A 9,955-nucleotide genomic window follows, 5' to 3' on the forward strand; every position below is an offset into this window, starting at 1 on the left:
TGACACAGTAAAGCTGAAAACCAGCTCTCTGACTTTGTGGATACTCTGTCTCTTCTTGATATAGCCGGGGAGTTGATCCCTTAAGATATTATTTCCTCTCCATGACCTTCATATATCATGTAATGTAGCAGTGTAATCAATCCACAGTTTTCAGTTCATATATTAACAATTTTCCAATGAGATGTTATAGTCTGCATTTACATTTTCGAGAACTCTACCTAAAAAGCAAAAGGAAATGGTCTTGGTCGTTTCTTTTTCCTTTAAATCTATGACTCAAAAATTAGATGAAAAGTTGGATACATTTTTAAACAAATGATTAGCTTATTTTAAATATTACAAATCAAAAATTTGATTTTAAAGATATACCAATTCCTTCATTTATTTTGTCAGGTCTCATTTTTTGCCATATTATACCTAATATTGAAAATGAAAAAATAAAATACTTAAAGAATAGTATCTCCTGATAATAAACAGATTACATTTACCATAACCCTGTTCTACAACTTGACATAAACTCAACAAAAATTTGTGTACATTTAAACTTACGAAAGGAATCCCAAGCAATGGGAAACTATCCACCTCACAGTAGTAGTAGGGTGAACAAATAAATTATACTCATTTATGCAGTAAGAGTTTCCTAATGGCCTTCTGGTTTCTACAGGTGCCCAGAACTGAACTGCTACCACAGCTCTCTGTAGCCAAATCCCGTGGGAGAGAGAGCTAGACTATCAGAAGTGCAGACAATCCTGAGAGCTCAGGTGAGACTATCACTTCTGCTCACATTCCTGGCCCAAGAGGAACCTGCCTAGTACCCTCTGGATACAGGAACCGAGGAGCAGCCAGGGGCAGGACCCTTCCAGTTTTTCCTGAAACTAAAGCTGAAAGCTAGTTGCCAGGAGCACTGATATACCTGAGAGCAGAGGTAAGACCAACTCTTCTGCTCCAAGTGACCCACCTCAAGGCCTCAGGATACACAAACCCAGGAGCAGCTCTCTGTTCCCAGATCCAGCTGAAAGAAAGCAGATCTACCAGAGTGCTGACATACAGGCTTACAGGAGGGTCAAGGCACTGTCAGAAACAACAAGATAAGCTAATACCAGAGAGAACCTGATGGCGAGAGTCAAGCACAGGAACCTAAGCAACAGAAACCAAGACTACTTGTCATCATCAGAGCCTAGCTCTCCCACCAAAGCAAATATTGGATATCCAACTGCACCAGAAAAACAAGATTTGGATTTAAAATCACATCCCATGATGAAGGTAGAGGACTTTAAGGACATAAATAACTCCTTAAAGAAATACAGGACAACACAGGTAAACAAGCAGAAGCCCTTAAAGAGGAAACACAAAATCCCTTAAAGAATTACAGGAAAACACAAGCAAACAGGTGAAGGAATTAAACAAAGCCATCCAGAATTTAAAAATGGAAATAGAAACAAAAAAAGAAATCACAAAGGGAGATAACCCTGGAGATAGAAAACCTAAGAAAGAGATCAGGAGTCAGTCACAGAAGCAAGCATCACTGACAGAATACAAGAGATTGAAGAGAGAATCTCAGGGGCAGAAGATATCATAGAAAACATCAACATAACCATCAAAGATAATGTAAAACACAAAAAGCTCCTAGGCCAAAACATTCAGGAAATCCAGGACACAATGAGAAGATCAAATCTAAGGGTAATAGGTATAGAAGAGAGTGAAGACTCCCAACTTAAAGGGCCAGTAAATATCTTCAACAAAATTATAGAAGAAAACTTCCCTAACCTAAAGAAAAAGATGCCCATGAACATACAAGAAACCTATAGAACTCCAAGTAGATTGGACCAGAAAAGAAATTCCTCTAAGTAAAATGTAGCTTACATTTCTAGTTGGAATGAGAATATTGGTTAATACTAACAGAATCAAATAAAAGGACACACACACACACACACAATTATTTGTATATATTATGTATATGCATATATGTATTATGTATGTATGTGTATATGTATGTGTATACGCTGTGACAAGGACTAGGGAGAAAGAAATAAAACGTGGAAAAGGACTGAAGGACAGGCCCAGGCAGAAGTTACCACTTAAAACAAATTAAACTTGAAGCAATCCCACTAAAATCAGGGACCAGACAAGGCTGCCCACTCTCTCTCTACCTAGTCAATATAGTACTCAAAGTCCCAGACAGAGCAATCAGACAACAAAAGGAGGTCAAAGGGATACAAATTAGAAAGAAAGAAATCAAAAAATCACTACTTTCAGATGATATGATAGTATACTTAAGTCACCCCAAAAGTTCCACCAGAGAACTATTAAGCCTGATAAACAACTTCAGCAAAGTGGCCGGGTATAAAATTAACTCAAACAAATCAGTAGCCTTCCTCTACTCAAAGGATAAACAGGCTGAGAAGGAAATTAGGGAAATGACACCCTTCATAATACTCAAAAATAATATAAAATACCTCAGTGTGACTCTAACCAAGCAAGTAAAAGATCTGAATGACAAGAACTTCAAGTCTCTGAAGAAAGAAATTGAAGATCTCAGAAGATGGAAAGACCTCCCAGGCTCATGGATTGGCAGGATTAATATAGTAAAAAAAAATGGCCATTTTCCAAAAGTAATTTACAGATTCAATGCAATCCCCATCAAAATTTCAACCCAATTCTTCATAGAGTTAGAAAGAGCAATTTGCAAATTCATTTGGAATAACAAAAACCCAGGATAGGCAAAACTATCTTCACCAAAAACTTCTCAGGGAATCACCATCCCTGATCTCAAGCAGTATTACAGAGCAATAGTAATAAAAAACCATATGGTATTGGTACAGAGACAGGTAGGTAGATCAATGGAATAGAATTGAAGACCCAGAAATGAATCCATATGCCTATGGTCACTTGATCTTTAATAAAGGAGCTAAAAACATCCAGGAGAAAAAAGACAGCATTTTCAACAAATGGTGCTGGTTCAACTGCAGGTCAACATGTAGAAGAATGCAAATTGAACCATTCGTATTGCCCTGTACAAAGCTTAAGTCCAAGTGGATCAAGGACCTCCACATAAAACTCAAACTAATAGAAGAAAAAGTGGGAAAGAACCTTGAAGACATGGGCACTGGGGAAATTTTCCTGAACAAAACACCAATGGCTTATGCTCTAAGATCAAGAATCGACAAATGAGACCGCATAAAACTGCAAAGCTTCTGTAAGGCAAAGAACACTGTCATTAGGACAAAATGGTGACCAATAGTAGCAGTGAATATCCTAGTAAGAGCACCAGTGGAAGGGGAAGCCCTGGGTCCTGCTAAGACTGAACCCCCAGTGAACTAGATTGTTGGGGGGAGGGCGGCAAAGGGGGGAGGATGGGGAGGGGAACACCCATAAAGAAGGGGGGTATGGGGGATGTTTGCCCTGAAACCGGGAAAGGGAATAACACTCAAAATGTATATAAGAAATACTCAAGTTAAATTAAAAAAAATGGTGACCAATAGGTTGGGGAAAGATCTTTACCAATCCTACATCTGATTGAGGGCTAATATCCAATATATACAAAGAACTCAAGAAGTTAGACTCCAAAGAGCCAAATAACCCTATTAAAATATGGGGTACAGAGCTAAACAAAGAATTCTCAGTTGAGGAATATCGAATGACTGAAAAGTAACTAAAGAAATGTTCAACACCCTTAGTCATCAGGGAAATGAAAATCAAAACAACCTTAAGAACCCATCTCATACCAGTCAGAATGGCTAAGATCAAAAACTCAAGTGACAACAGATGCTGGCGAGGATGTGGAGAAAGAGGAACACTCCTCCATTGTTAATGGGATTGCAAACTGGTACAACCATTCTGGAAATCAGTCTGGAGGATCCTCAGAAAATTGGACATTGAACTACCTGAAGACCCAGCTATACCTCTCTTGGGCATATACCCAAAAGATGCCCCAACATATAACAAAGACACATGCTCCACTATATTCATAGCAGCCTTATTTATAATAGCCAGAAGCTGGAAAGAGCCCAGATGCCCTTCAACAGAGGAATGGATATAGAAAATGTGGTACATCTACACAATGGAGTACTACTCAGCTATCAAAAACAATGACTTCATGAAATTCATAGGCAAAAGGATGGAACTAGAAAATATCATCCTGAGTGAGCTAACCCAATCTCATACACACACACACACACACACACACACACACACACACACACACACACCACACAAAATCACTGATAAGTGGATATTAACACCAAAGCTTGAATTACCCAAGATACAATCCACAGACCACATAAAGTTCATGAAGTAGGACAACCAAAGTGCAGATGCTCCAGTCCTTCTTAAAAGGGGAAACAAAAATATTCATAGGAGGGGATATGAAGACAAAGTTGGGAGCAGAGACTGAAGGAATGGCCCTTCAGATCCTGCCCCTCATGGGTATATAGCTCATATATATATATATATATATATATATATATATGCCACCAAAACTAGACAATATTGATGAAACCAAGAAGTGCATGCTGATAAGAGCCTGATATAGCTGTCTCCTGAGAGGCTCAGCCAGAGCATGACAAATACAGAGGCAAATACTAGCAGCAAAACATTGAACTGAGAACGGGGTCCCTGTTGGAGGAGTTAGAGAAAGAATTGAAGGAGCTATAGGGGCTTGTAACCCCATAAGAACAACAAAACCAACCAACCAGAGCTCTCAGGGACTAAACCACTACCCAAAGATTACACATGGACAGACCCACGACTCCAGCTGTATATGTAGCAGAGGATGGCCTTGTTGGGCACCACTGGGGGAAGAAGCCCTTGGTCCTGCCAAGGCTGGACCCCCAGTATAGGGGAATGTCAGGGCAGGAAGGCGGGAAGGGGGGTGGTTGGGGAGGTGGAACACCCTGATAGAAGAAGGGGGAAGGGGATAGAATGGGGGGTTATGGATGGGAAACCTGGAAAGGGAATAACATTTGAAATGCAAATGTAAATGAAAAAATCCAGTAAAAAAAAGAAAGAGAGCCTAATGAAAATGAACAACTGTTACATCTCATAAAGTATAGATGAATTTCAAAAAATGAAATTGAGTTTACAGTTAGAGTTCTTACCATACAATGATAAGGACCTAGGTTCATTCTCCAGAACCCACAGGAAGAAAAAAAAGGGGGAGGAGGAAGAGGAGGAGAAGGAGGATGAAGAGGAAGGGGAGGAGGAGGAGGAGGAAGAGGAAGAAGAGGAGGAGGAGGAAGAGGAGGAGGAGGAGGGGAAGAGGGGGGAGAAGAGGAGGAAGAGGGGGAAGAGGAAGAAAAGGAGGAAGAAGTTGTTGCTTAAGTTGCTTAAGTTGTTGCTGCGTGTGGAAATGTGTGCCCGTAATACTGTCACTGAGGAAGCTGTCTTAGTTATTCTGTTCTATTGCTATCTATAAGGGAACACCATGACCAAGGCAACTTTTATAAAAGAAAACATTTAAAAGAAAACATTTTCTTACAGTTTTAGAGGTTTAGTTCATAATCTATGGCAGGAGACGGGTTCTCGGGACTAAAGCAGGGGCTGGGGAGGGGAGAGGAGAGGACATACTGAGCTTAGTGTGGGCTTTTGAAACCTCAAACCTACCCCCCACCCAGTGACATACCTCTAACTGGCCACTTACCCTAATCTCTCCCAAACAGTACCACTCCCTGGTAACTAAGCATTCATACCCATGAGCCTTTAAGGGCCAATCTTATTCAAATCACCACAGATGCTGAGACAGGCAGATCCTTCCGGCTTCCATGCTAGACAGACCAGACTAATCAGTGAGTTTCTGGCCAACAAAACAAGAGACCCTGTCCCAACAACCAAGGTGGATATCCCCTGAGAAACAGTACCTGAAAATTGCCTCTGGCCTCCATATACACAAAAATGCATGGGTACACTGTAAAACACACACACACACACACACACACACACACACACACACACACACACACACACTGAGCTTAAAAATTCAGAGAGAGTATATCTTACATGAGTCTTCTTTCTGTAAAGTATACCAGCTAGAAAAGCTAACATGAGAGAGGTGTTACCATTATGGTGAGGAATGCCTGAGAAGAGCTTTTTGATTCTTCACAGGACTCGGGAGATCCTCTTCCCTAACCTGGGTGGGAGTTTATGGACAGGCTCACTGTGAAGATGTATCAGACTTTATACATGATCTCTGAGTGTCTCTACATGTAATATGTCTGCTCTGCTAAAGCTCTAACCCACTATCCCATCTCAGCCCTTAATTGACAAATGATCTAAGGGGAAAAGCATCAGAAAATGCCCATCTTCCCAAGATATGGTTCTCTCTCTCTGAGATTCTACCCCCTCAATCCCCGTGGAAAGAAAAGTCTAATAAAAGCTCTTCTGTTATAGACAAGATGTGCATTGCCTGGATTGCTTTCTTGGGATTAATCAAAATAACACATATCAAATGCTTAACAGAGCAAAATACATAGAGTATTAAATTAAGTATATGAAATCAAATTAACTATATGATTTATCATCCCAAACAAGACATTATTTAGAGTCAATGGAGTCACTATTAATAAGCGTATTAGATGACATATATTAAAATCTTTGCAGGCAAGCTGAAACATAAGCTCAAATAAGCAGTGTGTAAATACTGACACTGTGATATCCTTAGAAAGTACATTACCAGGTCATGTTTTTAAAAATTATGAAGTTGAGGGAGGTTTGCTGGAGTCAAGTGATTTATCTGAATTGTCTGTAAGACAGACAGTCACATTCATCTTTGGGGATGATGCAAAACTATGCTGGTACTCAAGGACAATGGTCTAGTGGAGACAGCAGGCTCGCCTACCACCACTCAGATTCTTTGGAAGGTCATATGGTAGGCCTTTCCCAGATCTGCATGCTAAGGTTAAAGAGCTCAACAAGTGACCAGAAATCACAACTTCCTCTCTTGTTCTGGACAGCTTAACAAGCTTCTTCCTTTTGGAATCCCCCAAATTCATATGCTAAAGCTTAATCCCAAGTAAAATAGTGTATGTAGGTAGGGCTCTTTTTTGGGGGGGGCAGAGGGGGTGGTGCAGCGAACTTTATTGATGGTATTCAAGAGAGAAGGGCCCCTCCTGTTATTATGGGGGGTGTGGGATGGAATTGTGAGGGACATGCTCAGTGTTGGGGGCTGAGTTGGGATGGGGACTCCTCAGCAACTGAGGGCCTCTCTCGCTCTCAGATCCTTGCTGGGCTGGGATGGGTGGTCTAGGGTTTCTTACTCCTTGGAGGCCATGTAGTTCATGAGGTCCACCACCCTGTTGCTGTAGCTGTATTCATTGTCATACCAGGAAATGAGCTTTACAAAGTTGTCATTGAGAGCAATGCCAGCCCCAGCATCAAAGGTGGAAGAGTGGGAGTTGCTGTTGAAGTCACAGGAGACAACCTGGACCTCAGTGTAGCCCAGGATGCCCTTTAGTGTGCCCTCAGATGCCTGCTTCACCACCTTCTTGATGTAATCATACTTGGCAGATTTCTCCAGGCAGCATGTCAGATCCACAATGGATACACTGGGGGTAAGAACATGGAAGGCCATGCCAGTGAGCTTCCCATTCAGCTCTGGGATGACCTTGCCCACAGCCTTGGCAGCACCAGTGGATGCAGGGATGATGTTCTGGGCTGCCCCACGGCCAACATGCCACAGCTTTCCAGAGGGGCCATCTGCAGTCTTCTGAGTGGCAGTGATGGCATGGACTGTGGTCATGAGCCCTTCCACGATGCCAAAGTTGTCATGGATGACCTTGGCCAGGGAGGCTAAGCAGTTGGTGGTGCAGGATACATTGCTGACAATCTTGAGGGAGTTGTCATATTTCTCATGGTTCACACCCATCACAAACATGGGGGCATTGGCCGAAGGGGCAAACTTGATGACCTTTTTAGCCCCACCCTTCAAGTGGGTCACGGCCTTCTCCATGGTAGTGAAGAGGTCAGTAGACTCCATGACATACTCAGCACTAGCATCACCCCATTTGATGTTAGCGTGATCTCACTCCTGGAAGATGGTGATGGGCTTCCCATTGATGACAAGCTTTCTATTCTCAGCCTTGGCTGTGCCATTGAATTTGCCATGGGTAGAGTCATACTGGAACATGTAGACCATGTAGTTGAGGTTAATGAAGGGGTCGTTGATGGAGACAATGTCCACTTGGCCAAATGCAGAGAAGGCAGCCCTGGTAACCAGGCGCCCAATATGGCCAAATCCATTCATACCATCCTTCACCATCTTGTCTAAGAGACGAGGCTGACACTTCACGAGAAGATGTGGCTATCTCTGGATCAGGGAGGAGCAGAGAGCCATAGGTGGGGCTCTTAGAAGATGATTAAATCATGTTTCTTCCTCATGTAGCCCTCCAAATTTATATGCTAAAGCTTAATCCCAAGTGAAGTAGCATATGTAGGTGGAGCTCTCAGAATGTGATTAAATCATGATAGCAGAGTTCTGATGAATGGAATTAGTGACCCTATAAGGGGACTCTCTCATCCTTTTTCCCATGAGAGGACACATCATAAAACAGTGATCGGGGTTGGGGATTTAGCTCAGTGGTAGAGCGCTTGCCTAGCAAGCGCAGGGCCCTTGGTTCAGTCCCCAGCTCCGAAAAAAAGAAAAAAACAAAAAACAAAAAACAAAAAACAAAAAACAAAAAACAGTGATCTATGAACCAAGAAGCAGAAGAAGATAGAAATACCCTATCTTCAAGAATCTTTTTTTTTCCTACTTTGGACCTCCCAGAAATTAAATTCTGTTATTTGCAAGATAATTCCCCTATGGTAGCATGCAATAGCAGCCTGAAAAGATTGAGCTATTTGCTATATTTCACCCTGTTAAATATAAATATGAGTAATACTTAAACTTTTATTCATGAATTGAAATCCCAATATTTCCAGGAGCACAAAAAATTCAAGAGCATTGTTACAAAATTCATTACATATTACAGGCAAATATTTGAGGCACAATTTACTGCTACTTAGCACTTCGAACACAAATTCTCATGTTTACACCTAACTGCAATTGTATCTTTTCTTGCTGACACCAATATCCCCTGGGTGGGCCTCCAAAATTGATGAGCTTGGGTGGCCAGCTGTGCGAAAATAGCCAGGGTTGGAAAGAAAGACAAAGGCAAGCTTAGGCCTCACATGCTGCCTTCATTTCCTGGATACTCAATATACTTGGAGTTCATCTCCCTGATGAGCATAAACACATTTTTTCCCACTGTATTCAAAGAGGACAACACAAACTAACAACAAGGGAGAAAATCTCTTGTTTTTCCAAATTAAGGGCGAGGTTTATGCTGCTCCTGGCTGCCCTGCCAGTTCACTGTCATTGTACAACGTGGGCCTTTATGTAAGAATGTCTTGCATGAAGTCGAGTGTAGAGAAAGTTGGATGAGTCCAGTGAGTGTTCTTTTCCCATCCTTCAGGCTGAATTAGAAAGTCTCTGTCTCCCAGAAATGCTAAAATCTCAGCCCAACTAGCTCATCTCATTTTTCCTAAGCATTCAGCACCACATTTAATTTCCAGAATAGTTCATGGGGTCCAGTGTGAAAATGTCCCATCCTTGTCACCGTGTTCTTGTAGCTGAGAGTGTAAGCTCTATGAGGGGAAAAGGAGCCTGTGTTCCCTGCCAGGCAAGACATGCTAAGGGAAAGAAGGAAGACAAAAATGACTTAAACTAGCAACCCAGGTAGGAACCAAGTCCAACTGGAGTACAACGTCTGATACACAAAACACTTTATCCCACGATGCGAAATGGTCCCATCACTAAGCTTACATTAGCAACTAGACTTTCCAAAACAGAATGAAATGATGACTCAGGAGGGGAGAGAGTAGCCAGCAGAATGTCCCTGTGCTTTTTCAAGATTAGCCGAATAAGAACAAAGCTTCCTGGAAAAGTGCAGAAGTGAAAGGTGAAAACACAAGAGGTCGTGTGAAC

General features: G+C 41.8%; 1 pseudogene; it reads right to left on the reverse strand.

Moving 5' to 3' along the window:
• Positions 1–7,243: 7,243 nt before the first annotated feature.
• Positions 7,244–8,248, reverse strand: LOC108352031 (glyceraldehyde-3-phosphate dehydrogenase pseudogene; annotated as a pseudogene).
• Positions 8,249–9,955: the final 1,707 nt, after the last annotated feature.

This window comes from Rattus norvegicus, chromosome 9 (genome assembly GCF_021556685.1).
Source record: "Rattus norvegicus strain SHRSP/BbbUtx chromosome 9, alternate assembly SHRSP_T2T, whole genome shotgun sequence".
NCBI classification, from domain to species: Eukaryota; Metazoa; Chordata; class Mammalia; order Rodentia; family Muridae; genus Rattus; species Rattus norvegicus.